The sequence below is a fragment of the Rhinolophus ferrumequinum genome, chromosome 21, assembly GCF_004115265.2.
Source record: "Rhinolophus ferrumequinum isolate MPI-CBG mRhiFer1 chromosome 21, mRhiFer1_v1.p, whole genome shotgun sequence".
Lineage (NCBI taxonomy): Eukaryota > Metazoa > Chordata > Mammalia > Chiroptera > Rhinolophidae > Rhinolophus > Rhinolophus ferrumequinum.
Genome location: NC_046304.1, coordinates 35,061,798 through 35,088,575, shown reverse-complemented (window position 1 = coordinate 35,088,575; position 26,778 = coordinate 35,061,798). Strand labels below are relative to the sequence as shown.

Here is a 26,778-nt window from a genome sequence, read left to right as displayed (position 1 = left end):
ATGTCATGCCTCAGCTCAAAAACATTCAATAGGTCCCCATTACCTACAGGAGAAAATCCACACCATTTGGCCTATACCCCATCTGGTCTCAGCCTACCTTTCCCGTTTCATCCCTGTCACTCCCCAGGTTCCGGCCACTGGGGCTTCTACTCATCATTATCGTCCACACCTTTTCATGCCCCATACTGTTCCTGCTCTGACATGCTCTTCCCCGTTCTCTGCCGGTGAGCTTGTATTGATCCTTTGAAGCCCAACTCATATGCCCCCCTCCTCTGTGAAGCCTTCCCCAGTTCTCCAAGGAACCCTCTTCTGTGTTCCCAGAGTCTTAAAATGCAGAGGTTTTAACACTGTCTGATGGTGATATCGTTAGTTGTGTATGTGTCAGATCATGAGCTTCTTGAAAGATTGGAATTTTCTCTGTTCCTTTTTGTATCTCCCCAACATCTCATATGGTACTGAGTGTGCAATAAATATATGTTGCAATGGATTGAATTGCACCCTTTACAGAGGAGAAGGGGTTGCCAGGCCAGAGGATGGTGGGTTCTCTATAAATCCCTTTGTCACAGCCATCCAGAGTTTGCCTCGTGGGCATCAAGATGCTGCACTAGAAGCATGCCCTGTACTTCCTTTTTCACCCCCCTCTCCCGGTGCCCAGTGCCCTGTCAGGAATCCCAAGGTCAGCCTGGCAGATGAGGCTCCCTGAGAGGCCCAGTGTCCTGTGTCCTGGCCACCTGGACACTGCCAGCAACCTGCAGCCGGGTCAACCAGAGAACCTCTAGCTGGATCCCACGAGAAGGGAATTAGAAGGGAGGGCTGGGTACCAGGACCTGGCAGGCAAAATAGAGCGGGTGGGGGGTAAGGCGGCCAGTGCCCTGGAAAGGGGGCCGGTCTCATTGTTGTGGTCTGTCTGGGAGATTCCTCCCCTTTTTAATTTGCTTCCTGATTGAGGGGTTGGCTCTCCCTGCCCAGCTCCCCCGTCATTATCTGCTGCCGGTGGCTCAGGTGCTGGCGAGCCTGGCGTGGCCCCTAGGTTATTACCTGGAGTTCTGGGGGTGGCAGAGGCTGCCCCTCTGGCCAGGGTGGGGGCCTGTCTGGAATTTGCCCTGATCCTACCACCCACAGGGCAGCCATCTTGATGCCTAGCATGGTGGACACACTAACACAGTGGGGGGCTAGTTTTATGGGAGACAGCTGGTCCCAGGGGACTTCAAAGTCTAGAAGAAGCTTCATCTGTAAAGCACCTACAGTATTGATTCGGGAAACTAAGACAGATAAGACTTGGGAACTAAAGCACTCAAGGCTGGAGCCACTGCCCAACGGCTAGTGAAAGGTACTGAAGTTAGATATCAAGAAGAACTTCCCAGCCATTTGGGATTGAGAAAGGGAGAGAACAGTGAAGCTTGGTGATTCCCACCCTGAATTACGCTCTATTCTGCAGCCTTAGAAAACCAAGAGTCATAAAGGGGAAGGTGTGTCATTGATACAAGAACCTGCAATGACCAGAACCCAGAACATAGGAACTTCCTGTAGTTTGGGGCAGAGGGGCTCAGGCTCCTCACTGAGTGATCTGGAGCATTAGACCTCAGACTTCTGCCCAGTGCCCTTGGACAGAGCCAGGAAACCTACAGGAAAGGGCACCCTTGCCTCGCCCTCTCTCTGAATCCCCAAAGCTCCGACCCTGACCCTTTGCCCCATCTCTGATTGGGCCTGTGGGCTCCAAGGACAAGAGATAATATCAAGACAAACAGGAAGTACCCAATTAGAGACATAAGGTTTGTTGTTTTAGAGGGCGCCCAGCGCCAAGCAGCGGTGCCAGGTTGGCAGCCCTGGAGCCTGGCGTCTGCCTGCTTTCCATGCAGCCAGCTTCCCCTTCACACCCTCACTTAGGACCATGGCAGGAGAGTTCCCCGGAGAGGGAGGGAGGCAGGGTGGAGCATGGCAGGGAAGGCGTTAAGCAGGTGATTCTCTTTTTCCTTCACCAGTTAAATTTTTGTAGTATCACCTCTGATTCAGACTTGGCACTTAGTCACTCATTCAGCAAATATTTTTAAGTGCCTGCTCTATTCCAGGTACGTGCTAGGCATAGCCCTTTCCCCCTGTGGCTAACACTACCCACTGGACTGTAAGCTCCATGGAGGCAGGGTTTTTGTGCATTGCTCCACTCCCAGTGCTTGGAATGGTACCTGGCATTCAAGGGCTTTAGAATAGATGAATGGAAGACTGGCTAGGTGGAAGGGATGGAGGGAGGGGGAAGGGGCTTTTAGAATGGGCATAGGAGGGTCCCATGATTTTTCAGTCCACTGGACTTCTTAATGATAGCATTGATTATCCCCAGGTGCTTTTCTCCCCATCCTGTCCACCCCCAACGAATCTTTGAGTCTTGATACAAGTAGGTGGCTCATTTTCTTGTCTAGATGCCACCATGGAGTTCAGCTTCTAGGATGCTATCAGAGAGGATGAGGAAAGAGGGCTGATCAAGAAACATGGACCGTCCATGGAAGAAAGCACACGAGGCCATGACAGGCCTCTCCTGGGGCCTCAGGGAGCTAGTGGTCTCCCAAGTCTCCAGAGCTGACTGCTCTCCTGGGCCCTGATGAGTCGCCCTCTGCCCCGGCCCTCCTCCCTCCGTGATGGTGCCAAGTAAGGCTTCGGGTATGGCAGGGGCTGAACCAAGAGACACCCCACCTTGTTCCTGTGGCTCCATCCCCCCATCCACACCCAAGAGGTGAGATCCTGGGGCAGTTGGCATCTGACAGCCTGGCATCAACTCATGCCAACAGCTTGGAAGCTGCAGTAATTAGAAGGGAAGAGGGAGAGAGGGGGAGAGAAGGAGAGGGAAGGCAAGCTCAGGAGAGAAAGCTTCTCCTGCCAGCCGCAGGGCAAACTACTTCAAACGAATTCGTTTCACTCTTGTGAAACTGAAGACAATTTCCTTTTCTGTCATAAAACAAATTATTGCTCATCAGGAGTGCTGGGCTCCTCTCTCTCCTGAGGGTTTGCTTCTGCTCCGTGCAGGGCCCCATGTGGGCAGGGAGATGGGGAGGGTCAAGGGAGGAGGCTCAGGGCCCAGGAGGGGATTCACAGGAGGCAGCCTGAGGAGGGGTGGGGAAGCAGGAGTGCAGAGATTAGTGTTCCCCCAGGAGTGGAACAGCACTATATCAACCTCCTCCACTGACCAGAGAAAGGGTCTGGGACCAAACCACTGGCCGTGGCCACCAGCACCGAAAGGGCCTCTGCAGAGGTCATCTCATCCATCCTCCTGCCTCAGAGCCAGCCTAGAGGAGGCTCCACCTCCTCCCTCAGGCACCTGTTCATGGGGTGGAGGGGCGGGGACAGGAAAGGGAGGCCCAGAGAAGTTGAGGAACTTGCCAGAGATCACTCAGCAAATTAATTAACGGCAGATCCAGGATTAGAACCCAATGGGTTCTCTTCCAGGCCAAGACTGGAGGATGCCTGCGGGCTTTTGTTAGCACTTTTTATGACTTTGGATTGCTGCAGTGAGCCCACAGCACCCAAACACTACTGCGAGGAATGCGGGGCTCAAGAAAGAGGAGACCAATGGAACAGGTTCCCTCTGTCCTTAACAAATGGCCCCCAAAGCTGGCCTCCAACATGCCTGCCTGCCCCTATAGGAAGGACTGTCACCTCTCCCAGCCTTTGCTTTGGGAAACTCTTTTGTGGAACCTCCCAACAGACCCACCAGAGGAGCCATCAAGACTTTCTCTCTTCCTGCCCCACCCCTCCCCACTAAATTTTCATAACACTTCTTTTCTCTTCTCTGCCCTGCTCCCTGGGCCTGAGCTCAGGGGAGACACAGTTCTTATTTATGCTTCAACTTTTGCCAGTTCTTTCTCCTTACCTCCCCTGATAATTACCCTCATCCCCTCCCTCACTTCTTCGAGCTCTGTTTTCACGAGCTTTGCTGGGAATTGGGAAAATATAAAGGTTCCTATCCCTGGGGGTGATCCAGGTCCCATCCTCAGGGAATCCCTGGCTTACGAGAGACACTGGCAGACTCTGACTGAAGGAAGGGGGGTGGGCCTCAGGAGTGGGGAGATAGGGCAGGAAGGAAGAAGCAAGGCCAGGAGAGGGCTTCCTGGAGAAGGAGCCGGAGGGAGATGTAAGGAGGTGTTTGGAGTGGAAAATCCAAACCACAGAATTCTTGGAGATGAGAAGGAAGATTGGCCCAGGTCGGGGAGGCATTATGATGGCCGGGATGGGGTTGGGAGCCCAGACACAGGGTCAACCAGGCAACTGGGAGGGGTCGAGTGGAGCAGCCATTTCCAGTGATGTGGAAACCCAGTTCTAAGCCAGGATGAATGGAGAAATGTTTGGGGATTGGCTGCCAGACCGGAGCAGCCAGACATCTGTGGGGAACAAAGGGTTGGGGATGGCATCCGAGGACGGAAGGGAGACTGAAGAAGTCACTCTACCTACCTCTCTGCCCCCAGGCACACGTATTCCTTTCCCTCCCAAACTCTTTTGCTCCCAGGGGTAGTGGGGCCTACCACCTGCCCAAGTTCCTCACTTGATAACACCACTAAAAGTTCTTCCTTGTGTCCGACCACAGTTCCCTTGGTGGCCAGTGGCAGCTTGGCAAGGAGACGGCAGGAGGGAGACTGCAAGCAACTGCCCCTCCACCACCCGAAAGTGGTTTCACCAAGGCTGGGAGGGAGACAGGGAGGAGGAGATGAGCAGAGGGCAGGGCTGGGAGAAGATCGTGTCCGGGCGAAGCCTCTGGCTCATCGGACACGCCACGCTGGGAATCCGAGAATCCGTGGTGGGAATGGGCCGGGCTGGCAGGAACAAAGGATGAAAGGGAGGTTGTGCGGCTGGTTGGGACGTACACACCCACCGCTGACGTACTTCAGCGGCCGGTGACCTCAGCTGGGCTGTCAGACCCCATCTCATTGCACTGATCCAGTGGGGTCCCCTGCACCCAGCCCCCAAACAGGGCCTGAGAATATGAGGGAAGTCGGTTAGAGACTCCAGAAGGACCTGCTGTGAGGATGAGCTTGGGGAATGAGCTTTCCTGAGATGGACAGGGTCGGAGGAGGGATTATGGGAAGGTGAAGAGACATGATGAGGCGTAGAAGGAAAGTGGGGAAACCACGACATCAGCGCCCCCGACTTGAGGATTCAGGGTCCTCATGATGAATGGTTCATGTCTGTGTAAGGATTCTGACAATGGGAGGGCAGGGCCTCAGTTGGCCTGGAATATAGAGGATTTCGGTTAGACACCAAGAACTTTCTTGCTTTGGGGTGGAAGGACGATGAAGGGGCTGAGTGCAGAACCCCACAGCCAACACAGGAAGTGTGGAATCATGCCTTTTATTCAAGGGCGAATCACCACTTGCCTACAAAGCCAGTGTGTGTGTGTGTGTGTGTGTGTGTGTGTGTGTTGGAAGGGGGCGGGTCTGACCCTCCCCCCCCCAGCTTCCCTGGACCCACCAACTTCCTGTGCCTCCCAAAGAAACCCACTGCCAGCACCTCACCTGCTCCCTTGGACCAGGTGGGTGTGGAGGACGGTGTTGGGGTGACGGCTGCTTGCCACTTACCCACTCTGGGGAAGGAGTGGGCCCTTACTCTTTTTCTTTCCGGCCTTACGGTGAGGGGCCTGGGAAGGAAGAAGGCCCCTGGTTGGAGATCTTATTAGCTCCTCTAAAGAGCTCAGCACACTGGAAGCCCTGAACAGACCCTTAGGCACAGCCATGCTCGCATGTGCCCCACCCAGACACCCCAGACACAGATGGATTCAGCTCCTCCTGCTTAGTGTCACATGCAGTCATAGATCCTCTGCCATCTCACACACACACACACACACACACACACACACACACACACACCCTTTCACTCAGCCACACACCCTCATAAGTCATCATTTACTGAGAGGCTCCTTCAGACCTGAACTCAGACAGACGCTGCAGAGCCACTCTGCTCCTCATAAGCCCACAGTGACCACTTGTGCACACACACACACACACACGTTCCCCCTCTCACTGTGCTGCTCAGCAGCCACACACACTCTCATGCTGATCCGGAGACCCTCGCACACTCCAGAGGAGCCCTTCATTCCTGTGTCTCCATCGCACGCTCCACGGCCACACCAGCAGTCTGTGCAGTGAGCACCTGCCATGTTCTGGGCACTAGGCTGAAAACAGATACAACAGGGCACCTCAAGGAATTTGTTTGCAAGGTGATAGTAGACTCGGACTAATAAACAGTTTGTTGCAAAACAGTGTATTAAGGGCTGGAAGAGGAGTAAGCATGGAGTACCATGGTCAACCCAGTCTTGGGGGTCCAAAGGAGCCTTCCCACATAAAGTGGCATCTCTCCCATACTCAAATGAACCTCTGTTAAAGGCTAAGCCTTTTACATGCATTGTCTCATCTATTCTTCACAACCACCCCATGAGGTAGGCACTAATGTCCCCATTTTACAGGAGAGAAAACTCAGGCTCAAATAAGTGAGAAGCAGTCATGTAGCCAATAAAGTAATGAAACAGATTCCGACACAGCTGCCTAAATCAAAGTCCAAGTGCTCATGGCCCCCATTGAACTGCCTCCATCACAGACTTGAACTTTCACAGTAGGGGAGGCCCTTACCTACTCCCTAGTGCTTCTCAGAAACCCTCCTAATGCCACCCAGACCCTCCAAACCCGGAGCCTCATGTACATGTACAGGCCCACCTTCCAGCCCTCTGCTCTTACATGCTTCTCTCCCAGAAGACAGGGCCACTTGTCACTAGAGGAGCCATAATTGGCAGGTGCTGAGGCTGCCGCCAGAGCTTTAGAACAAGCAGAAAGGAGGGAGTAGAAGGGTTCCTGAGGCAGGGGGCTTGGGAGCTGGGACGGGGGAAGAGGGAGGGGGCTGGCTCCAGTGCCCTCTCCTCCGCTCTGCAGGTGTAATTAGCCCTGGCAGATGAAAGGGCGTCTTTGAAAGCGGGCGAGATCCTTGTCTGTCAGCAGGGCGCTCTGGGTGGCATCGGCAGCTTATCCTGAAACCACACACGGCACCAGAGCCTGGCTGTCTGGGTGCTGCCCGGGAGGTAGGGGGCAGACCCAGGGGCCTGGGCCCTTGACTCCCCACTCCCCAATATCGCAGGCCTGAGTTCCCCGCCTCTTTGGGCAGGAGTTTCTCAGAACCTCCTGAGTCTGGCAATCCCAATCACAATAGGCTGATGCCCATCCCTGGAGCCTGAGGGGGCAGGGTGCTCCCCTCCCCCGCCAAGCTGGACAGGAGTCCAAGGACAATGGCTCTAGGCAGTCCTTTCATCCTGAGATCTCAAAGCGCCATCTAATTGACCCCACCTAAGTCGGGGACTTCCTCTAGAGTCCCTTTGGAGGGGTGTGGTCTGGGACGAGCAGTTCCCAGATCCCAGCTGGATAGGAGCCCTGAGAGGACAAGGTCTTCCAGAATGCTCATCCTGCTTGGAAACTGGGAGTCTAAGAGAACCAGGAAAGTGGGGGTGCTGACACCAAACTCTGAAAGGGGGCTGAAAGGGATCTCAGGGGAGCTTGAGTTTGAGACCCAAAGGGGATAATTGATACATCCCATCCCTCCCCTCACAGATGGGTTCAAACTCAAGCAAAGGGTGAATCTCATGAACCTATGGAGTAAAAGAAGCTGGATACAAGAGTACACAGGATATGACTCCACTTATAGGAAAGTCGAAAACAGGCAAAAAAAGGTCTATGCCCTTTGAAGTCAGACTAGCAATTCCGTTACCCTTGGGGGGTTTAGTAACCAGAAGAGGGCACATGGAGGGCTTTGGGGTAGCATTATGTTCTGTTCCTTGAGCTGCGTGCTGGGCACCTGGGTGTGTTCACTTGGTGAAAACTCAGTCCATTTTTTACTTATGATTTACTTATGTCATATGCTTATGACACTTTTCAATATGTGTGTCATAGTTAATAAACACTTACATTAAAACATTTTTATATGTCAGGCCCAAACTTTGTTTTATAATTTCTTTAAGGGGCTCTCACATGTCTCTTTCCTTAGCTGGAAGATCACAGGGTCTCCAGAATGAAGACAAGGTAAGGCCAGATTCTAGAGAATTTCTTGACTGCGTGTGGGTAAGAAACGGGGTTATGAAGCTGTGCAGTAACACAGTATAGGATCCTGTACCCCATTCCCTACCATCACCACCCAATACTCAACACATACACATGAGTAGGTTCTACTTTGCTGAAACCAGTGGATGCTTTGGTGCCATCGGAACCAATGAGATTGCCAGAATCCCTGCTCTCCTCTTCCCCATCCTCTCTATCTGCTCCTGAAATCTTTCCCAGGCAGGTCCCACCTTCTCTTCCCCCCCAAGGTCAGCTCTGTCCCTTTCATCTCCCTCCTCTGCTTTAGGGCCTAAAAGAGGTAGCTGGGGAGAGGTGGAAAGGTGTTTGTGGAGGAGCCTTTGTTCTCCACCTCATCAAATGACATCTTTGCTTCTTTGTCCTTCCTCCACCCTGGAAAAGGGCAGGAGGCACTGCTTTCCTCCACTGCCACTGCGGGAGGGGGCTTTGTACTGGCTCTTTGGGACAGCTTCCTGATAGCTGGGGTGGCTAGAAGTCCTTGGAGATAGTGCGAAAATAAGCAGGAGGGCAATGAAGATTTCTTTGAAGACTGACCTTTCTAGAGACAGAGGGAGAAATGAGATCACCTCACACGGTCCTAAGCTTGCTGGGTTTCCACTGCAAGAATCTCCCCATGCAAGCATAACACAATGAATGGCCTTGCTCCTGACATCTCCTATCTGGCTGGGAAGAGATCCTCAATGTCTAGGTTTCCTATTTGGTACCTCAGAACCCACAGCCATACCAGACCCTGAAACTCTTCCTGTGCTGTGTTACCTCAGGAGACATCCACTCTTTCCTGCTCTAAGCTCATAGGTGGTACCCCTGGCATCCTGGCCTCTATTGGTGTGATGGTCTCTATAACCGGGAGCCTAGAGCTCCCCTTCCCTAGTTTTCTGGCAAATCCCACCACCCCCTGAGCACATCTTGCTTAAGTGGCATCCCTAAAACACACTGAGAAGAGGAATTTACTTTTCTGGCTTTTCCTTCCAGCAGGCAGAGTCCATAACTTTCTCAAGTATTCCCAAGGATCTTTGTTTTTGTTCACTAATTGTATCAGAAACACCCCAAATAGTGTCTGGCACATCGTAGGACCTCTGTATGTATTTGTTGGATGATGAATGGTTCTTATGCTTGGAAAGTCCCTCCTCCAGAAGTCCTTCCAACGTTCCTATTGCTGCCATTTACATTTTCAATTACTCTAGTCTCAGAAGAGAGGGGTCATCTGCCATCGGTTATGACTGATTGAATACCTACTCTGTGCAAAACTTTGTGATATGTGACTATATCTTCATAATTTAAGAGTCTTGGCTTATCCCAATGTCTCTCACTGTCCCCCTCGGTCTCCAAGTCCAGCCTTCATTCAACTTCCATGGTCTATTCTCCAAGAGTTACCCAAGATTTAATAAATATCTTGCTTTTCTAATTATATTTGTCCATTCTATTTCTTCTTTTGTCTCCATTTAAGAGAAGTGAAAACCTCTCCATTTCTCTGTCACTTTGTCTCTGTGCCTCTGGCTCTCCGTGTAGCCTTCTCTGTATCCCCTCTGTGTCTGTTTCCTTGCTGGAGTCTCTCTGTTTCTTCCTTGGTGGGTGAGTGTGTCTCAGGCACGCAGCACCCTCTCTCATTCTTTCTCTTCTTCCTTTCCTTTCCAACAAATGTGTAAACTTGTGATTGAGAAATGGGAAAAGGAAAAAAACAAAAGAAGAAGGTTGAGGGGAGTGTTTTCTCTCAGGTATCAGGGTCGCAGGTAGCTCCAGCCCTAACTGGAAACGAGTCTCTACAGGTGCCTGTCCTGTCCAGATGTTGCGCAATGAGAGGCACGTGCCCAGAGTCCCGTCCGGAGTGCAGTTCCCCGGGTCAGGAGCGGCGGGGGTGGGGGTGGGGTGGGGGGGCGGAGGGGGAGGGGGAATGTATTCAGACCAGAAATAGCCTTTCAGGTCCCTGTCCCAGCGACGGACCCGGCCGTGTCTGCTCCTCCTCACCCGGCTCCAGGGAGTAGGGGGGAGGCAGAGGTTGTTTGCCGGGAAAGGACAGCTCGGGACGGGGAGGGGAGTTCCCTGCGTCTGGGCCGTGGGGGGAGCTGCAGGCCGGCGGGGTGAGTAAGGCCCAGCGGACGCAGGAGGCTCAGCGGCGGCGGCGGCGATGGGGAGGAGGGTAATTACGCTGGGAGGCTCTCGCCACAGCACGTCCCCACAAATGAGAGGCCCCGGGCCCCAGACACCACACAACAAAGCAGGAGGCAATTATTTGGCTCCAGTGGGAGGGGACAGCCCTTTGCCGGCCCACTGCCGCTGAGGCCCCGGCCTCTGCTGAGGGCAGAAGGGTGGGGGTGCCCGGACCACTCTCACCAGCCCCAGCGGGCGAGGGAGGGCCCGAGGGACTCCCGCTGGGTTCCCCTCAGAGGGGGTCCCGGCTTGGGAAGGCAGAGCGGTGGGAGGCCCTCAGCCAGCCCGGAGCCTGCCACACGGCCTCAGGGGCGGCGTCCAGGGTACCCACAGGAGTGAGGCGATGAGGGCCTGGGGTGGGCTTGAAGGCCTTTTGTTGGTCTTGGGGAAGCCAGTGGCCAACATCTGAACGCCCCTTCCCCAGCTGTGGCCACACAACTGGCACCAGGACGCCCTCAGACAGGTGGGGAAACCACAGAGGAGGGAGCAGGAGCCAGGGAGATTCCAGAGCGCGGAGCGCGTGGCCGGGCCTGGAATTCACACAATTGATATGCAAATAAATGCAAATTTGTCGACTTTTATTCCCCTCAAAAATCAACAGTTCTGACCCTTTTGATACTAGAACTTGCCTGATCTGCTGGGGTTACCCCAGCCTCCGTTGGCCTCCTTCTCCTGCTCCGTTCATCCATGTTTGTTACAGGAAAACCGTTAGCAAGTCCTACGAAGAACTTGGATTCATTTGGGACCTTCCTGCAAAGGACTTTCCCCTTCTTAGATGAAAGAACCCAAAGTACAGACGGGGAAAAAGAGGCCTGAAGAAATTCAGGTACTTTCCCCTGTTCTAACAGCCCACCTGGAGGATGGCAGGGCTCTTCCTGGAGCCTTCTGACAACAACCCTAGGTTGTCAGCATGCCAGCCGGGGGAGGGGAAAGAATACAGGACTAAGAACCCTAAAATCTGGTCTCTGGTCTCAGCTTGGCCCCTAATCTTGATCAAGTCCCTCCTCTCTAAGCCTCAGCTTCGCTGAATGTCAAAAGACCATCTCTGAGAAAAAGACTCTTTTAGACCTGGAGTCCTCCCCTTACACCAGGCCATCAGAGTTGCTGTCCAGAGCCTTTGAGCCAACTGTCCCCCTCTTCACCCTCACTAGCTCTCACCCTTCCCTGCTCCAAGCGAATGGAGGATGAACCCCTAACCCCCGTCTTTTTCCATCTTCAAAACCACTCAAAATCCACTGCAGGAAGCCTCCCTTGATTAACCCTACTCAGCTGATTGCTACTTTATGTTGGGGTCCTTCCATCTGTGAAAGGCTCAATTTGTTCCCTTGCTTATATGTTGCTGAAAGAGCTCCTAAGTCATTTTGAGAATGTGTATAGTATCCCTTTGTGCCTCCACACCCCCACTCAGGGCTGTCTCCTCCGTTAGACCAGGGCTTCCCAAGGACTTGGGCTGTGTCCTTAGGACAGAGAGAGAGCCTCCATCAGGGTGGGACTGACTCCACCATCAGATCAGGACTTCCCTCTAAGATTGAGGACTCTGTCTCCTTGACCTAGTCCAAGCCTGGGTTCAGCAGGAGTCATTCTACAGGGGGAAGAGTCCTGGACAGCCAGCCTCTCCAGTCTTCACTGGCCGATTTCTCAGCTTCCCCTTCAACCCGCAGCCACAGCCAAGGTGGCAGCTTTTGCTGTCTCCCTTTCCTGCCCAGGAGTGATTCTGCCTCTTCCTTCCTCAGGAAACTCTGTCCTGGCATCTTCCTCTTCTTCCTACTCCTCCTTTCCAAGCCTCCAGCCTCCCTCACTCCTGTCTAGGGCCTCAGGGCAAGTATTTGCCACCTGCATTCCTGGGTCTGGCTCCCAAGGTCCCTGCTGCTCATGTGACCCTGGGACCCCTGCTTGGCGGCCCTCCTCCATCAGGGCTGCCCTCACCAGCCCCAGAACACGTGGGTTGCTTGCTCCCGCCTCTCCAAAGCTTTCTGGGGCCTGCAATGCCAGGGCTCCTAAAGTCCGAGACTGGCCACTCTGCTTGGAGCTGGAAAGGTTGTCAGAGTAGGCCTGGGGGTCCCATTATAGCTGCAAGGCACCTTCCTGTGCTTCCCTCCTCCACATCTTCTTTGTCTTCATCTCAGGGAGACTCCTTACCTTGGAACCCACCACTTTCTATTAATTTGCATACTACATTTATTGGTCCTGCCCAAGCAAATTAATGCAAATACAATGCAAACCAGATGCAGAGGCAGTGAGACTGGATGGCCCTGACACAAGGACAGGACTCCACATGTGCGTGCACGAGCCTCTGTTCTCTTTCCAGAGGTGGTAATTTGACATTCAGGAAAACTAAGGCTTTGAGAGGAAAAGTGACTGATTTCATGCATTCCTGGCTGGGATGCCTGGTCCTTTGGAAAATTCCAGGGGCCACTGACTTGAGTTGTGCAACAAATGTGCTCTTCTCTTCCTTAGACCTCATCCAGCTGTGGCTCTTTCACGCAGTTTTGATAATTTCCCTTCTCTATGATTCCCCCTTCCCAGGCTCCTGCCATTCCTTGCCTTGCACCCCACCACAGCTCCTTGTGGATGGATGGCAGAGGTGGTTCCTCCTGTGTAATCAGAGCAGAGCTGAGGGGCCTCACCTGCCCCAGGGAGAGCCGCCCACCAACCTGCCCTGGTACCTAAAATCCCTACCATTAGAGTGTTTCTGTGAGTGCCAGTGACGTATGCAGATGCCTTCTGTTTAAAGACATGTGATAGTGCGGGGGTCTGGCTGAGATATTCTGGCATTGCCGCCTCAGCAGAAAGCAAGAACTTGAGCCTCTCCCTCTCCATAGATTGGGGTTGTTGGAGAGGCCAGGGACGAAGGCCTGGGGAGAAAGGAGGGGCATTCACTGTCGAGAAATGCATTCAATCAACAGATGTTTATTGAACACTTACCATTAGGTTGGTACAAAAGTAATTGCGGTTTTTGCAATTGTTTTTAACCTTTTAAACCGCAATTACTTTTGCACCAACCTAATACGTTCCAGGCCTTGAGGATGTGGCGGGGACGAGAGCCTGCCCTCATACAGCACAGGGGGTGGTCTCTAGCTTGAATTACACCAGCATCACTTGGGATGCTCATTGAAATGAAAAGGCCCCAGCCCCTCTTGACTCAGTAAGTCTACGGGGCCCAGACAATCGTTCCCCCTTCCCTTTCCCAGTGATGGCCATGTAAGTGGTCTGGGGACCACGCTATAACAAGCTGAGAGTTTCAGGGCCCCAGAGAAGCAAAGAGAGAGGAGGAGGGTGCTGTGAGAAAGAGTCAGCTGGGGTAGGAGAGGAGAGGCAGGGTCTGCTCCCCAGGGCCACATCCTGGGAGAAGATGGGGCTCCACCAGGCTGGCTGTCTGCCTGATAGTCCTTCTCGTGGTGCCACTCTTTGCTCCAGCAGATGCTCAGGCTTCCGAGCACCCTGTGGATCCCTACCCTTCACTTCCCTCGGGACCCAGGGCACCTTCTCTGGAGTCCATGAAGGGTGAGCACCAATAGGAAGAGATGGCAGAGCGGTTTGACAGATACCAGGCCACACTCCCTACACTCCCTGCCCCTCCCCGCTGGCCCAGGAGTATCTCCTGGAATCAGTGACCCGGCTGAGGAGAGAGGGACTGAGAGGAAGAGATTTGAGGAAGCAGAAATAGAGGTTGAGAGCGGAGGCCAACAGAGGGAGGCTGCCCCGCCTCCCTCCCAGCGCCTGGCGTTTGATGCTGGGGGTTGCTGAGACATCTCCTCTCCCGGAAACGGGAGGCCAGACAGATAAACACAGATGGAGGGAGAGACTCAGCTGCTTTATTTATGGGCCTGGTGACAGGCCCTCTCCTGTCTCAGAGTCACTAATCTACCAGGCGGAAGAGACATCCCACCCCCTCGCCACCGCCACTGTCTTCCCTCCCTCCTAAGACTGGGGCTCAGCCAGGCTCTGAGCCTCCCCAGTCAGTCAGGCACAGGCCTGTGGTGCCAGTGTTTGTGGGCTCAGAGAGAGTGTCCAGGGGCTCAAGAGACACCCCCTCCATTCCTCTTCAACAAAATGGGCACCACACATCCTACTCCACGCCCCTCTCCCCATGTCCCACCTTGTCTTGAATGTCAAAGGCTATCAGAAGCTTTGGCTCTGCCAAGGAGACCCACCCCCATGGATGTGTTTGGGGACAGGAGGAGAGCCTAGGTCCTTTAGGTCCGTCCTACTGAGAGGTTGGACAGTTCCAGTGTCTTGACTTGGAAGTCCATGACTTGGACTGGCCGGGCATGGGCCTGTTGCAGAAGCTGATGAGGATTGATTCCCTGATGCCCCTCCAGGGTCAGACCCAGAGCTGAAGGGTCCTGTCCCCTGCAGAGTTTCCTTCTGACGAACTCCATTAAATGGCAATTAGCACCCACATAAAGGGGGCTCTGAGGACCCATGTTAATTCCTCCTCCTTTCCACCTTCGCCTTCTCCCCACCCCCCCACACTAAACATACCTACTCCTGGCAGACTCTCACAAAGTGTTAAATTCCACTGTGGCTAATGGCGTGGGGGCCAGCAGTGGCCAGACCTCCCAGCAGCTGGACAGCCTGGATTTCTCTGCCCCCCCTGCCCTGTGCCCAGCTGCACAGTCCCTTCATCCTGCCATTTTTGTCCAGGTCCACCCCAAACCTGGGTAGGGGGAGAGGTAACTCAGCCTTCCAGGGAAAATGGGTCTTTCAGGCCCTGGGGTTGGAGGTCAGAGAGCAGCAAAAGGGCAGGAGGAGGAGGTTCAGAGGGAGGGGGCAGAGCCCTACCTGGAGGTGGCCAAACACAAGGAGCCTTTAAGTCCTCAGAGATTCAGAGATTTGGCTCCTAGGATCAGACGCCGGCTCCCTGACTCACTGTGGCTACACCGGCCACCACCACCACCACCACCGGGACCTGTTCAACTGGCCTCTCTCCCCTTTTCATTTAAGTGATTTTGGGTCATCCATAGGCCAGGGAGGAACTTTACCAAAATGACAAGCTCCCCCTCCCACTCCCCCCTCCCTGCCTATCTTCCAACTCTCCCTGACTTCTCCTCCTTCTGCACCTTATTGTAGAGCTCTCCCGAAGCCTGAGGAAAGGGGGGGATTTGGACTCCTGGCTCAGATTTACTATCTCAGGCAGTTTCTTCTTGGGATAAATGGGCATAGCTTAAGGATAAATGGCATTTACTGGCCTCTCTCCTTAAATCTATTTCAAAAAAAAAAAAATCTATTTCACATTCTCCTCTAGGAAGCTTTCCCCAATGATTGCACTCAGCCCTGTCCCTAGATGTTTTTCCCTTTCTTCTAGCACCACCTCAAGAATTCCACTCATTTGCTATCTGTCCTTGTTTCTGGACTCTGATGATGAATCAGGAATGAATTCTGTCTTCCCCATCAGACTGGGAAATCTCTGTGGTCAAGAACTGTGTCTCTCCTATCTGACCAAGGGCTTCCTGAAAGGGTCTCCATCTGGACCTGCTCCCAGCTTGGGCACAGGACCCTAAGCACTGACAAGAGTAGCCAACAGCAAAGGAGAGGGGAAGCGGGGAGTAGGGGAGGCACATTCATTTCTCCACCTCTGTAAACAAATCCAAAGCTAAGCTCAGGGAGTGATGGGAGCATATGGAGAGGCTTCCCAGTGGAAGCAACTTTTAAGTTGAAACTGAAAAGAAGGGAGAAGAGAGAGCATTTTCCTTCAAGATCTTCCCAAGAGCGTCAGAGCCCCTCCTTCCACCCCACCTCCCATTCCAGCTTGCTTCTTCCTTGGCCGCCCAAGACAGAAGGCAGTGAGGTCTGTCCCATCTCTTTTGTAATGTCACGGTGCTCCCTCGGCCTCCCGGCCTTGCCTGCCCCACCCACCTGAGCGCCCTGGCTCCAGGCCAAGTGTCAATGTGTTCAGCCCCACCCAGGGTCCTTATTCAGGGCAGAACCCGCTGGGGAGGCAGTGCCTCTTCTTTCTCAAAGCAGCTGCCAAGCCTGAACCGCCCCCCCCCAACACCCCCCCTCGCCCAGGAGAGGCAGTGTGGATATGTGAAGCAGCTTGTGGACCACTCTGAACTCAGGGGTATGTCTCTAACCATGACAGAAGAGGTGGATGTGTGCTCTGCTTCCGTGTGTTTTCACCTCCTTCTGTCTGCCTCCCTCCTTCAGGAGATTTTGGAAAATCCCGGATCTGGGAGAGGTCGTTGTGTCTAGCCCCCTGCCCGTGCCCAACCCTCCATACATCTCTGTTGGGTTTGAGACCACTGCCACCCTGGTGAAGAAGCCACTATATTCCTTCCTGGTCTTTGAAGCAATGAAACTCACAGCCCTTTCTCTCCACTCTGCTGGGTCCTAACTTGATAAACATCTTCATTGCTGTACTCTCTGCTCCAGGCCTCTGAGGTGGCCCATGCGGATCACAGCTCTCCTTGCTCCCTCCTGGAGATGACGGACTTGATCGGTCCAGCCAGAGACCCGCACAGAGCCACCAGGCCAGCTGTCCTCCGCCACTCCCATTCTGAGGGTTATCCGGCTAGGCCTGGGATATTGGAGTCCCATCCTGATTTCTGATGGGCAGAAAGCTGCTGCCCAGGAAGGAGTCTCTTCCCTTTTGCCAGTTGCCCAAAAAGCTAATAAGAGCTCTCACTGAGCCCTTACTGTGGGCCAGACTTTATTTAATCTTCACAACAATCCCTGAGGTGGGTTCTATTACCATATTACCCCATTTTACAGATGAGGAAATGGAAACTCTGAAAAGCTGCAGTGGCACTTCCTAACCAGAATGCATCCCTTTTTGGGTCAAAGCCAGAATCACTGTTCTATGGACAGCAGCTGTGGACAAAGCTCTGCCCTGGGACACTGAGGGAAGGGACAGGGGACAAATGAGTCATGGCCCTCTTTTGGGAAGACACCTTCTCAAGGAGTGTTCAGTCTGATGGAGGAGTCAAGACCAGTGTCCTCTGGGAGCTATGGGTCTGAGAGAGAAGTCAGATTGTACTTGAAAAATCAGTAATTCCCTGACTCCTGAGCCAACACCCAGGGCATACCAACCAGAGGCCTCCACAACCGTGTTGGTGCCCTAGCTCCCTGCCAACCCTGTCCTGGGAACGAACAAACTCTTCCCTGAGTTGCTGGAGCAAAGGACTAGAGAAACCCCTTTCTGAGGCTGAAAGACTTGGGAGACCCAAAGACCTATCGATTCTAGGGCAGTGGCCTCACTTGGAGGAAAGTTCTCCTGGATGGCATTTGGCCTCTCCCATCCGGAAGTAGGGGGATGGCTGGGATGAACTCTGAAGGCATCTTGGAATTCCATATTATCCCACTTCCTCTTCATCCTGGCCAAGCTCTGAGGATTATGACGGTGTGGGCAATAAAAAGTGCCTAATTGGGTGTTGTCCAGCTGAGCCTGCTTCCCATTTCCCTAGGTGGGGGCAAGAAACCAGCTGAGTCAGTTTCACTTTTGGTATTGCCCTGTTTCCCGATGGCTGCTGGGCGCTAGCGGAAGCAGGGCACCCAGTAGGAGTCAGCAGGTAGTTCCTGATGCTGTTTCCGAGGTGGGTAATCCCCAGGAGGCAAAGAGCCCCCAGAGAGGATGAGAATGTTAGGCCACAGTGCTCCTTTCCTGAGGAAAGAGGACAATACCCCTGTTGGCCTCAGTGGGAGTCGGGAGTTGGTACAGAGTATGCTCTTGGCCCTGGCCTCAGCGATGGCACCACTTACTTCCACAGTAGAGGGCAGAGGTGAAGAACACTGGGCTCCAGAGCCAGCCTGCCTGGGTTGGGATCCTGACTGTGCCATTATCCAGCTGGGTGATTTTGGGCAAGTTACTTACGCTCACTGTGCCTCAACTTTCTCATCTGTAAAGTGGGGGTAAGTGTATGTAAAGTGCTTAGAGCAGTGCCTGGCAAGTGGTAAGTGCTCAATAAATGGTCGCCACTAGCACTCTCTTGGCCTGGCAGTGAGAGTGGGGAGATAGAATGTAAGTTTGGCTGAATCTGGACCTGGCAGGATGGGGGAGGGGTGGGTGAGATGACTTGCCTCACAGACAGCATGGGTTTCCCGATGTCCTCTCTTCTGGAAGCGAAAGCCAGGGGGGTCAGCCAACCCTGGAGTGGGAAGTTCTCCTGCCTGTGAGTCTGCGTTCCATTCTACGGTGGAGCCCTCTCCCCCACGGCCCACCTTGCCTCTCCCAACCTTCAGCTTCACCTCGATTCCAGAAGGGCAGAGCCAACCACAAGCTTCTCTCCTTCCTGGCAAACCTGCTCATTTCCCCCGCCTCGCCTGCATCCTCTCCCCCCTGGGAAACTTCGAACAGACTGTTCCCTCCACCGGAGACGCCCTGTCCTCTGCTGCTCTCACCTTGTCCTCTTTCCTGAACCAGTCCTGTGCTCCCTTCTCCATCCAGAGGTTCCCAGACATAAGCCCAAACCTCCTCCTCCTGCCCCAGCCCTGAGACTCACCTCAGGGCCTGCAAGCTGACCCCCTTCTCTCTGGCCTGGTCCAGGGTGAGTCCAATCTCCCCTATCAGATCGGGAAGTTAAGAACTGTGTTTTACCACTGAATCCACTGGACCCTAAAAGTGATCCATGACCCCTCCAGGTTTCAGCCACTATTTCCCCCATTCCCATTCCTCAGGCTCCCCATTTTCATCCAGGAAAGCAGCATAGTCACTGGGCTGCCTGCCACTCCTGATTGCACCTGGGGGCTTGGCAGACAGACAGCCACCTGTCTCAGGAGGCTCAGGTGGATGCTGGCAGGCCATGGAGGCCAAGGGCCTCCCAACCAGAGACCCCCCAGAAACCCCTCCAGCACTGGAAGCTGCTGCAGCAGAACTTTCAGTTACAGGGTCCAAACATAGCCAGGCAGTGGCTGATGGCAGAGGAATAAGGGCGAGGCAGGCCCCAGAAAACCCCCACCCAACTGCGGCCCTTCTCAGAAATCCTTTTGCTTCTGTTCTCTGCTACTGCTCTGCTATCTGCTGTTTCTTGGGGGGAGAGATGCTTATGGGTGGGAGGTGGAGTGGGAGGAACGCTGCTTGGCCCTTAGGGGGGCCGCCGAGATTTATGGGACTGGATTTTTACAGGCTGGGGAGGGGCCCCAGGCAGGAGCTGTGGAGCCTGACAGAGGAGCAAACGCATAAAACCTCCCGACATGAAAGTCAGGCAGCAGCCCCCCCAGGCCTGCGGGTGGTTAGAGATTTATAGCTCTTGCACAAGGCCTGGAAGGGGCCTGGGGAGCTGCAAGGACACTTCAGAGCCAGAATAACTCCCCACCAAGGCCTTCACCTTTCTCCTCTAGGAAAAAAAATTTACTCACCAATAGAACAGGTTGGAGCTGCCAGAAAGATGGTTATCTCTGTGGGGATCCAGCCCCACTTGGAAACTAGGTGACTCCCAACTCCCCCCCCCCCATTCTCCTCTCTGCCCCCAGGTCAGAGAGAAGTGCCTGGGGCAAGATAGGGGGAGTCGAGGGAGGAAACCTCCAGAAGTTCTCTTCTGGAGACAGTGGGGCTCTGCTCCTGTGGTCCGTTTTCCCAGACAAGGAAAGAGCAACAGTGGCCTGGGAGTGGGAACAGGAGTGTGGGTGGGTTCTGGCCAGTTCTGGAAGAGTTTCAATATTGAGGGAGTACTTTCAGAGTGTGTATGTAGGGTAGGAGTCTTACCTGAAGGGAGACAAAGATGGCACAATAAGGCTGCAGAAACACAGTAAGTCTCTGTGCTTGGTGGCCATCTCTCATTTCAGCCAATGAACCAAAAGGCTAAGCTGGGAATCTCAGGAGCCTCAGCTCTTGCCCACCAAACCAGCTGCCAGTTTTCCCTTGGGCAGGACCCCTGGCTCCTTCCCCACCCGTGGAAGGATTATCTAGTGGCCAATGTCTCGGGCTTGACATCTCTGGGGGCAGCTCAGCTGGTTTAAGGGTGTGTTTCTGCCTCCTCCCAGACTCTGGACTCTGCACCCCAGGTCCCCTACACCAGCATGGAGAAGCCCTGATCCTCAGCTGGGTGGGGGAGGGGTGTACTGCTAACCACTTAAAAGGGCCGGTAAGCATCTGGGACAGGTGAGGAGCCAGAGCCTTTGAACTGGGAGGGGGGCGGGGCTGCTGCCGGAAGATGGAAATCCTGGGCCAGGGCCTTGTAGCACCGTAGGGAGAGGGATAGGGAGGAAGCACCATAAAAGGCTGACCCACCCTCTCTCCAGCCTGACTTTCTCCTCCCCACCCCTTAGTCCAGCCTCCCAAGACCAGAGCTGGCACTGAGACAGCCAACTGAGTAATGTCTCTGGTGCCCAGCCAGGTGGGCACAGACTTGCCCATTGCCAGGCCCCACCCTGAGTGGTCGGTCAGGACTCCTCAGGAACAGGCCGGGGCACAGTGGGGAAGGGGACTGCGACACTGCCCTTCCAAGCAGGGCACTGCTCTAATCCAGCCTAATAGGCAAGAGGTTGGGGCGAGGAGCCCAGTATTGGGGAAGTTGGTCAGGGGAGCGGCTGTTCTGTCTGTCCTTTCATCCTTTCTCCTGCTGATTGACAGGTAGGGATGGAAGACTAACTTGAGGTCAGTGCTCTAGCAGGGAGGGGAGGAAGCCGGAGAGGAAAAATGGTTTTGCTTCCTTGGCCCCCAACCTTCCTGTCACCAGCTTCAGACTGCAGGCTCAAGGAAGAGTGGGCCGGGCTGGTCAGGACCTGCCTCCAGCCTGCTTTCCTCCCCAGCAGGTCGGGGAAAATTACTCTCCTGGTACTGCTTTTTATTTTTTGAAGCCAGATCAAAGGTGGGACCCAGCTGGGAGCCCTAGTAAAATCTCAGCAATGTGGAGCCTGGGAGTTTCAGCCAGGGAAACCAGGAGCTGGGGGAGGGACAGTCCCAGGCCCTGGCTTCAGGGGTCAGGGGTTCAGAGGCTTGAGAAGAGTCAGGAGTGGAGCTGGGGGTGGGGGCCAGTCAAGAAAGATCAGTGACTTGAAGAATCTAGTTAAGGCTGCCATAAGTTGGTTTCTACTGCTGTTCTCTCCAAACAAGGACCCACCCAAGTGTAACTCTTGCAATCCCAGTGTCCCAGCCAATTGGAAGAGGAGTCTACATTAGCTAAATGTCATCCCACCTTTACCTCGCAGGCCTGGGCTGTCACCTGCTCCAGGGCATTACTTTGTATAAGCAGGAAGCTCTTAGATTAGATAACTTTGCTCCCTCCTGCTGTAAACAAAAGCACATTCCCCCTTTCCATACCTGAGTGTAGACTAGAAAAAAGCTGCTCCTTGTTTTTGTTATACTTTCCCAGTGAAGACCGGAAGCTGAGATTGAGTCCTATGCCCCGGCACCATCTCTCCCCTCGTCCCCCTGCTCCTGTCCTCAGTGTCTTCTTGTGTAGGCCAAACAATTGCCATTCTCGCTCTGGGAGGCCCTCTCCTTCCTCACCAGGGCTGCCCCACCTCTTTTCCTGCTAGGAATCATATTGCTAATAGGGTTCTTCACACTGGTTGTCAGAATGAACATGGGTCTGGCACTATCAGTGGGGGACGTAGAGTATGAGGGCCCCAGACACCCCACATTTCTTTCCTCATGAGTCCTGAAGTCAGGAGAGGCTTAGTCCTGACTGGCACAGTGCCCGACATGAGTGTCCAACAGAACAGAGAGAGACTTCCCCGGAGTTTTGGCTGACCCTGAGAAGGCTTCCTCAGGGATAACTGGGAGGTCCCTCCCGGTAACACCAGGCAACCATCCTTTACCACAGTTCTAGCTTCTCCCAGATGTTGAGGTCCCTGGCAAGGTAGATTTGGGATGGGCAGGGAGCATGTACGTGTGTGCGCGAGTGTGTGTATGTCCGTGGTACACACACCTAGGTGGGTGGGTCTGGACAGAGAGGACAGGAAGGGGAGAATGCTACTCTACATTCTGCTGTCACTAATATTCCGTGTGACCTTAGCCAACTTGATCACCTTCTTGGGTTTCCCCAGGCCATAAAATATGGGGTTAATTGTCCCTCCTAGCGAAGCTGGGAGGGTTAATTGGGCAATGGCTCTGAAGTGTCTAGGAAGAGAAGGAGATCTATAAATATAAGGAATCATTATAGGGTATTTCACAGCTGTTTTGTGAGCCCCAATGTTATTATTAATATTATTATTATTATCGTTATCGCCACCATCACCCACTTCCTGAGTCTCTGCCAGCTGGGTTGGCGCTTCCAGGGGAAGAAGTTAGGCTCCTGAGCCCAGCATTCCAGCCAGTGGCCTCACTATATGCACACCCTCCACACTCAAGGAGTCTGGGGAACCCTCAGGAAACTTGTGATGGCAACAGACATGGGGCTTAGACAGAAGGGGGTCAGGGCCCCAGAAGAGAGAGGGAGACAGTGCCTGCTCAGGGAAATTCACAACCCCCCTTTCTCCCCAGGGACGTTTCCAGATTGCTGTGGGAAGCGTGGACTCAGAGAAGCAGACATGGAGCTGTGGCTGTAGGGGTCAGGAGGGGTGGAAAGGGCTGAGTGCAAGGGAGAGGCTGAAGTGGAGAGAGTATGTTGTTACCAGAATCAGTAAAATGAGCTGGTTAGGTAGGAAATGATTCCTTGAAGAGGCGAATGGCTCCTTACGAGGAGTCTTTGTAAAGGCTAGACCTGGCAAACAGTAGGCACTCAATGCATGCTTGTTAAGTGGAATTTCTATGCCTGCCTTTCCTTCCTGTAAGGTCAAAAACCCCTATGTATTTATTGATGTATTGCATATTTGAGAGTTGCTGGGAGAATGGATCTTGAAGGTTCTCATCACAAGAAAAAAAAGATAATTTTGTATGGTGACAGATGGCAACTAGACCTGTTGTGATGATCATTTTGCAATATATACAAATATCAAATCATTATGCTGTACACTGAAACTAATACAATGTTATATTTTAATTATACTTCCAAAAACAGAAACAAAACCCACACCGGCTTTTGGAAATGCCTTGGGCTCCCCCTGGTGGTGATACACAAACACCGAGGAGGCACCAGTGCTTTCCACCCTGAACGGCTCCTTCCCCCTTAGGTTAGGGGTGGGGGCTGCCCTTTCTTCCTTAGCTCCACAGACCTCATGCTCAGGGGACTGAGAGTAAGAAGAACCAGAGAAGAAGGAAGAACCCTGTGGGGAGGATGGGTGGAATGTTTTTGCTGAAAGATTCCATGGCAGTTGGACAGCCACCGGTCTGGGCAGGAGAACCAGTGGGTAGAGGGAGTTGATGAGTCAGGGTGTGTGGGTCTGGAGGGGCCTCTCTGGGCAGTGGAGAAAGAGGGGTGGCTATGTGTGTGCATCTGGGGTGTGGCGTTGGGTAGCTGCCCAAGTATAACAGGGAGATGCATTTTACAGCCTCTGTCCATTTTTCATGCTCACAGAAGACTGAGGAAACCTGGATAACTGAAATCATAGATGGACCTGGGAGGAAAAAAGTAGCCATGATTTATTTAAATTAGGTGTTTGTCCCATCAAATCTCTCTCTGGGCATGTGAATGCCAGGAATGGTTTGAAAAGTCTGCAACCTTGATTTCTCTGTAGGTGGAGAGGAGAATGTAGAAAACCAGAGGAGGTAAAGGAGAGAAGCAAAGGCTACTGGGAAACTCCTTAAGGCAGAATGAGCAGCCTTTAGAAGGCTGAGTTGGTTGTCACTCTTCAAAAATAAAGATTAAAGCTTGGGTTGTAGCTATGAGTGAGGACCAACAGATAGTCAAGGGCCGGGACATTGATATTCTTTTAGTTTCTGGACATCCAGCACCAGCTGGAACACGTGGTTTCTTTTATAGGAGGCCTCAGAGGAATTTGGAGTTTTTTAAGGGCAGAGACTGTGGTTCTGCATCCATTCATCTCTCCCTCTGGTGCCCTCAGCATCCTTGGGGATAGACATTCACTCTTTGGTACTAATGAATTAGATGGGGGCAGCCATATGCAGAAGAGAAGGACAAGAGGATGTCAGGAAGCAGGAAAAGTATGGGGAAATGAAGAAGAAAAGGGGTTAAAAAGCAGACAAGAAGGAAAAGTGAAACGGAGCTGGAGGAAGCTGGGTCTGGAACAGAAGGGCATAAATCCATGAAAAGTGTTAGGAGGATACAGTCAGTAAGTCAATCAACAAACATCTACTGTGCTCCCACTATATATCGAGCAATGTGCTGGGCATGAAAGGTGCAGTAGTGGACAAGAGAAACATGGGGCTCTTAAGGGTGGAGAATGGGTAGCTTTGTAAATTAGAAAAGGAGAGAAAGTGACAACTTAGAGCAGGAAGAGGCTGAAAAGAGTTGGAAACGAGAGGGAGAACATCACTGAGAACCTGCTCCAGATGCACTAGGGAAGAGAGATCTGACCGACTGATGTTGAGACACAGCAGGAACCACCTGTCAGCTCTGGCTCTGCAGACAGAGGCAGGTAGGGTGGGGAAGGGGAGAAATTCAGAAAGGGGAGGGACAGGAGTGGGTGGGCGTGGAGGATACAGTCTGTTCATAGTGTTTTTTACTAGGGCACCCCCAGTGGGAAGATATCTTGGGCTAAGGAGTGGTTCTCAACATTTGGCTGCCCTCTGGAATCACCTGAGGAACTTCTGAATGCTGTCATCAGGGTCCCAATCCTAGAGATTCTGATTTCCTTGGCCTGGGATGGGATTCAGACTGCAGAATTTATTAAAAGCTATTTGTTGAGTCTAAAGTGCAATCAGGAGAAAGCGAGCATTTAGAGGCTGCTGCCTGGCCTCCTTTCTCTCTGTTGAAGATGGGGTCATCTTGAAAGAAGCAATATGTGGGAATGGAAGTTGTGACGTGATTTTGGGGAGTTGTACATGAGGCTCAAAGACTCCAACGGTCCTGACAAAAGTATAAGGTGGTCCTCCCCTTAGAAAGTGCCCTCTTTCTTGGTTGTGACTGTAGTAAGAGTGGAGCTATATAGGCTAGAAATAAAGAAGAAAAAAAAAAACCACAAGAAAATGGCGGCCTTCAAGAGGGAAGAAACATTCAAGTTAACTCAAAACTGCTGCTAAATTCTAAGTTTTTGCACCCTGTCTTCCCACCTACACATATGCACACTTCCCCCCACCACCACACACTTTTGCTGACTTCATGATTGGGCGCCTAGGGTGAGAGAAGCACAGCTGCCCCCAGCTTTTGTACCACAAGAGGTTTGGCAGTGGCCCAGCAGGATATTCAACCCCACCTCCCCCCCAAATCCCTGAGTCACTGAACCTGGGTGGAGTTCTTAGCTTGACAGTGAAGCAATCTTAACTTGAAAAATGGCCTGGGAACAGAATGTATGGTCTATATAAACAAGTCATATGTAGATGTAATTGTATGCAAATGTTCATTCTTTAACTCAGCATACATTTCCTGCCAGTCCTCTGTGTACTCGCCTCACCCCAATCCTTCCACTGCAGCTTGGTCTAGCAGGGAATCAGAAGTAAAAATAACTGTGTAATTCATTCACACTTACGCAGTGAGTGAAGCCCTTTGCATGTTCCAAGAACAGTCCAGAGAAGGAAAAAACTATGGCTGGGTAGGAGTTTGGTGTTCAGACTTTGAGTAGGGTCTTGAAGGATGCAGAGGAGTTTACCAACAGAAAGATTAGGTAGGAAGGAAAATAGTAGAGGGAAGCATAAGTGTTCAGGAACTGTGAAATCCTTCCTTGAGGCAAAAGGAGAGGATTTATAGGAAGGGAATGGGGTGGAGGAGGGAGATAAAGCATGAAAGATACACAAATAAAGAGTGTGAAGGACCTTGTTTACCTAAAAAGGAGTTTGGACTTTTTACCCAGAAAGGCATAGGGAACTAATGAAGGATCTTAACTAGAAGAGTGGTATCTTTCTAAAGTCTTATTTTTCAAAGGCTAAGGCTGAGAGGCGTAGACTGGAAGAGACTATTAACATTTATTCAGCAATTACTGTGCATTGGGCATTCTGCTCAGTATTTTATATAATTTTTATCACACGAACCCTTTATGACAGTGTTTTTCAAACTGCCAGGAATGAAAGAAAAGGACAGAAAAAAGAAAGAGAAAAAAAGAGAGAAAGATTAGGGTAGGATAGAAAATATCTGTGCATCATAGGTAGTAAGGGTAAGTATTGTTTTCAGAAACTGTTATACACTCATAAGAGTGTAAGTGTACTGGGCCGGATGCAAATGTATTTCTCACTGTGGGTTATGGTTTAAAAAAAAAAAAGAAGAAAGGAAAGCCACTGTTCTAAGGTGTAGGTGTGATTAGCCTCGTTTCATAGATGAGGACACAGGCTCGGTTTCGGTACCTGCCTCTCTGCAAGTGGGATGTGTAAGTTTCGAGCCCAGGCTGGTCTGGAGCCAGAGTGGATTCCTTCTCACTAATGTCAGGTAGACTTCCCAAGTTATGCGTCTACAGGAAAGACCTGGGAGAGAAAGATAAACCAATACGGGTAGCACCTGCCACATGCTTTACTCACAGCACCTCTTTCAAACAGGGAAGTGGGGGCAGACACCAACTCTGTCCACTCGAGGTACTGGTTAGAATGCATATTCTAGGAGTGTCCCAGAAGTACACAACAGGATTAAGAGAGGCGGCACGGAAAATTTATTTTCAGAAAGCTTCAGGT

At 52.5% G+C, this 26,778-nt stretch overlaps 1 protein-coding gene across 1 annotated transcript in view; it reads right to left on the bottom strand.

Moving 5' to 3' along the window:
• Positions 1 to 26,778, bottom strand: part of SP6 (Sp6 transcription factor) — a 42,231-nt gene that overhangs the window by 14,655 nt on the left and 798 nt on the right. The window lies entirely within an intron of this gene.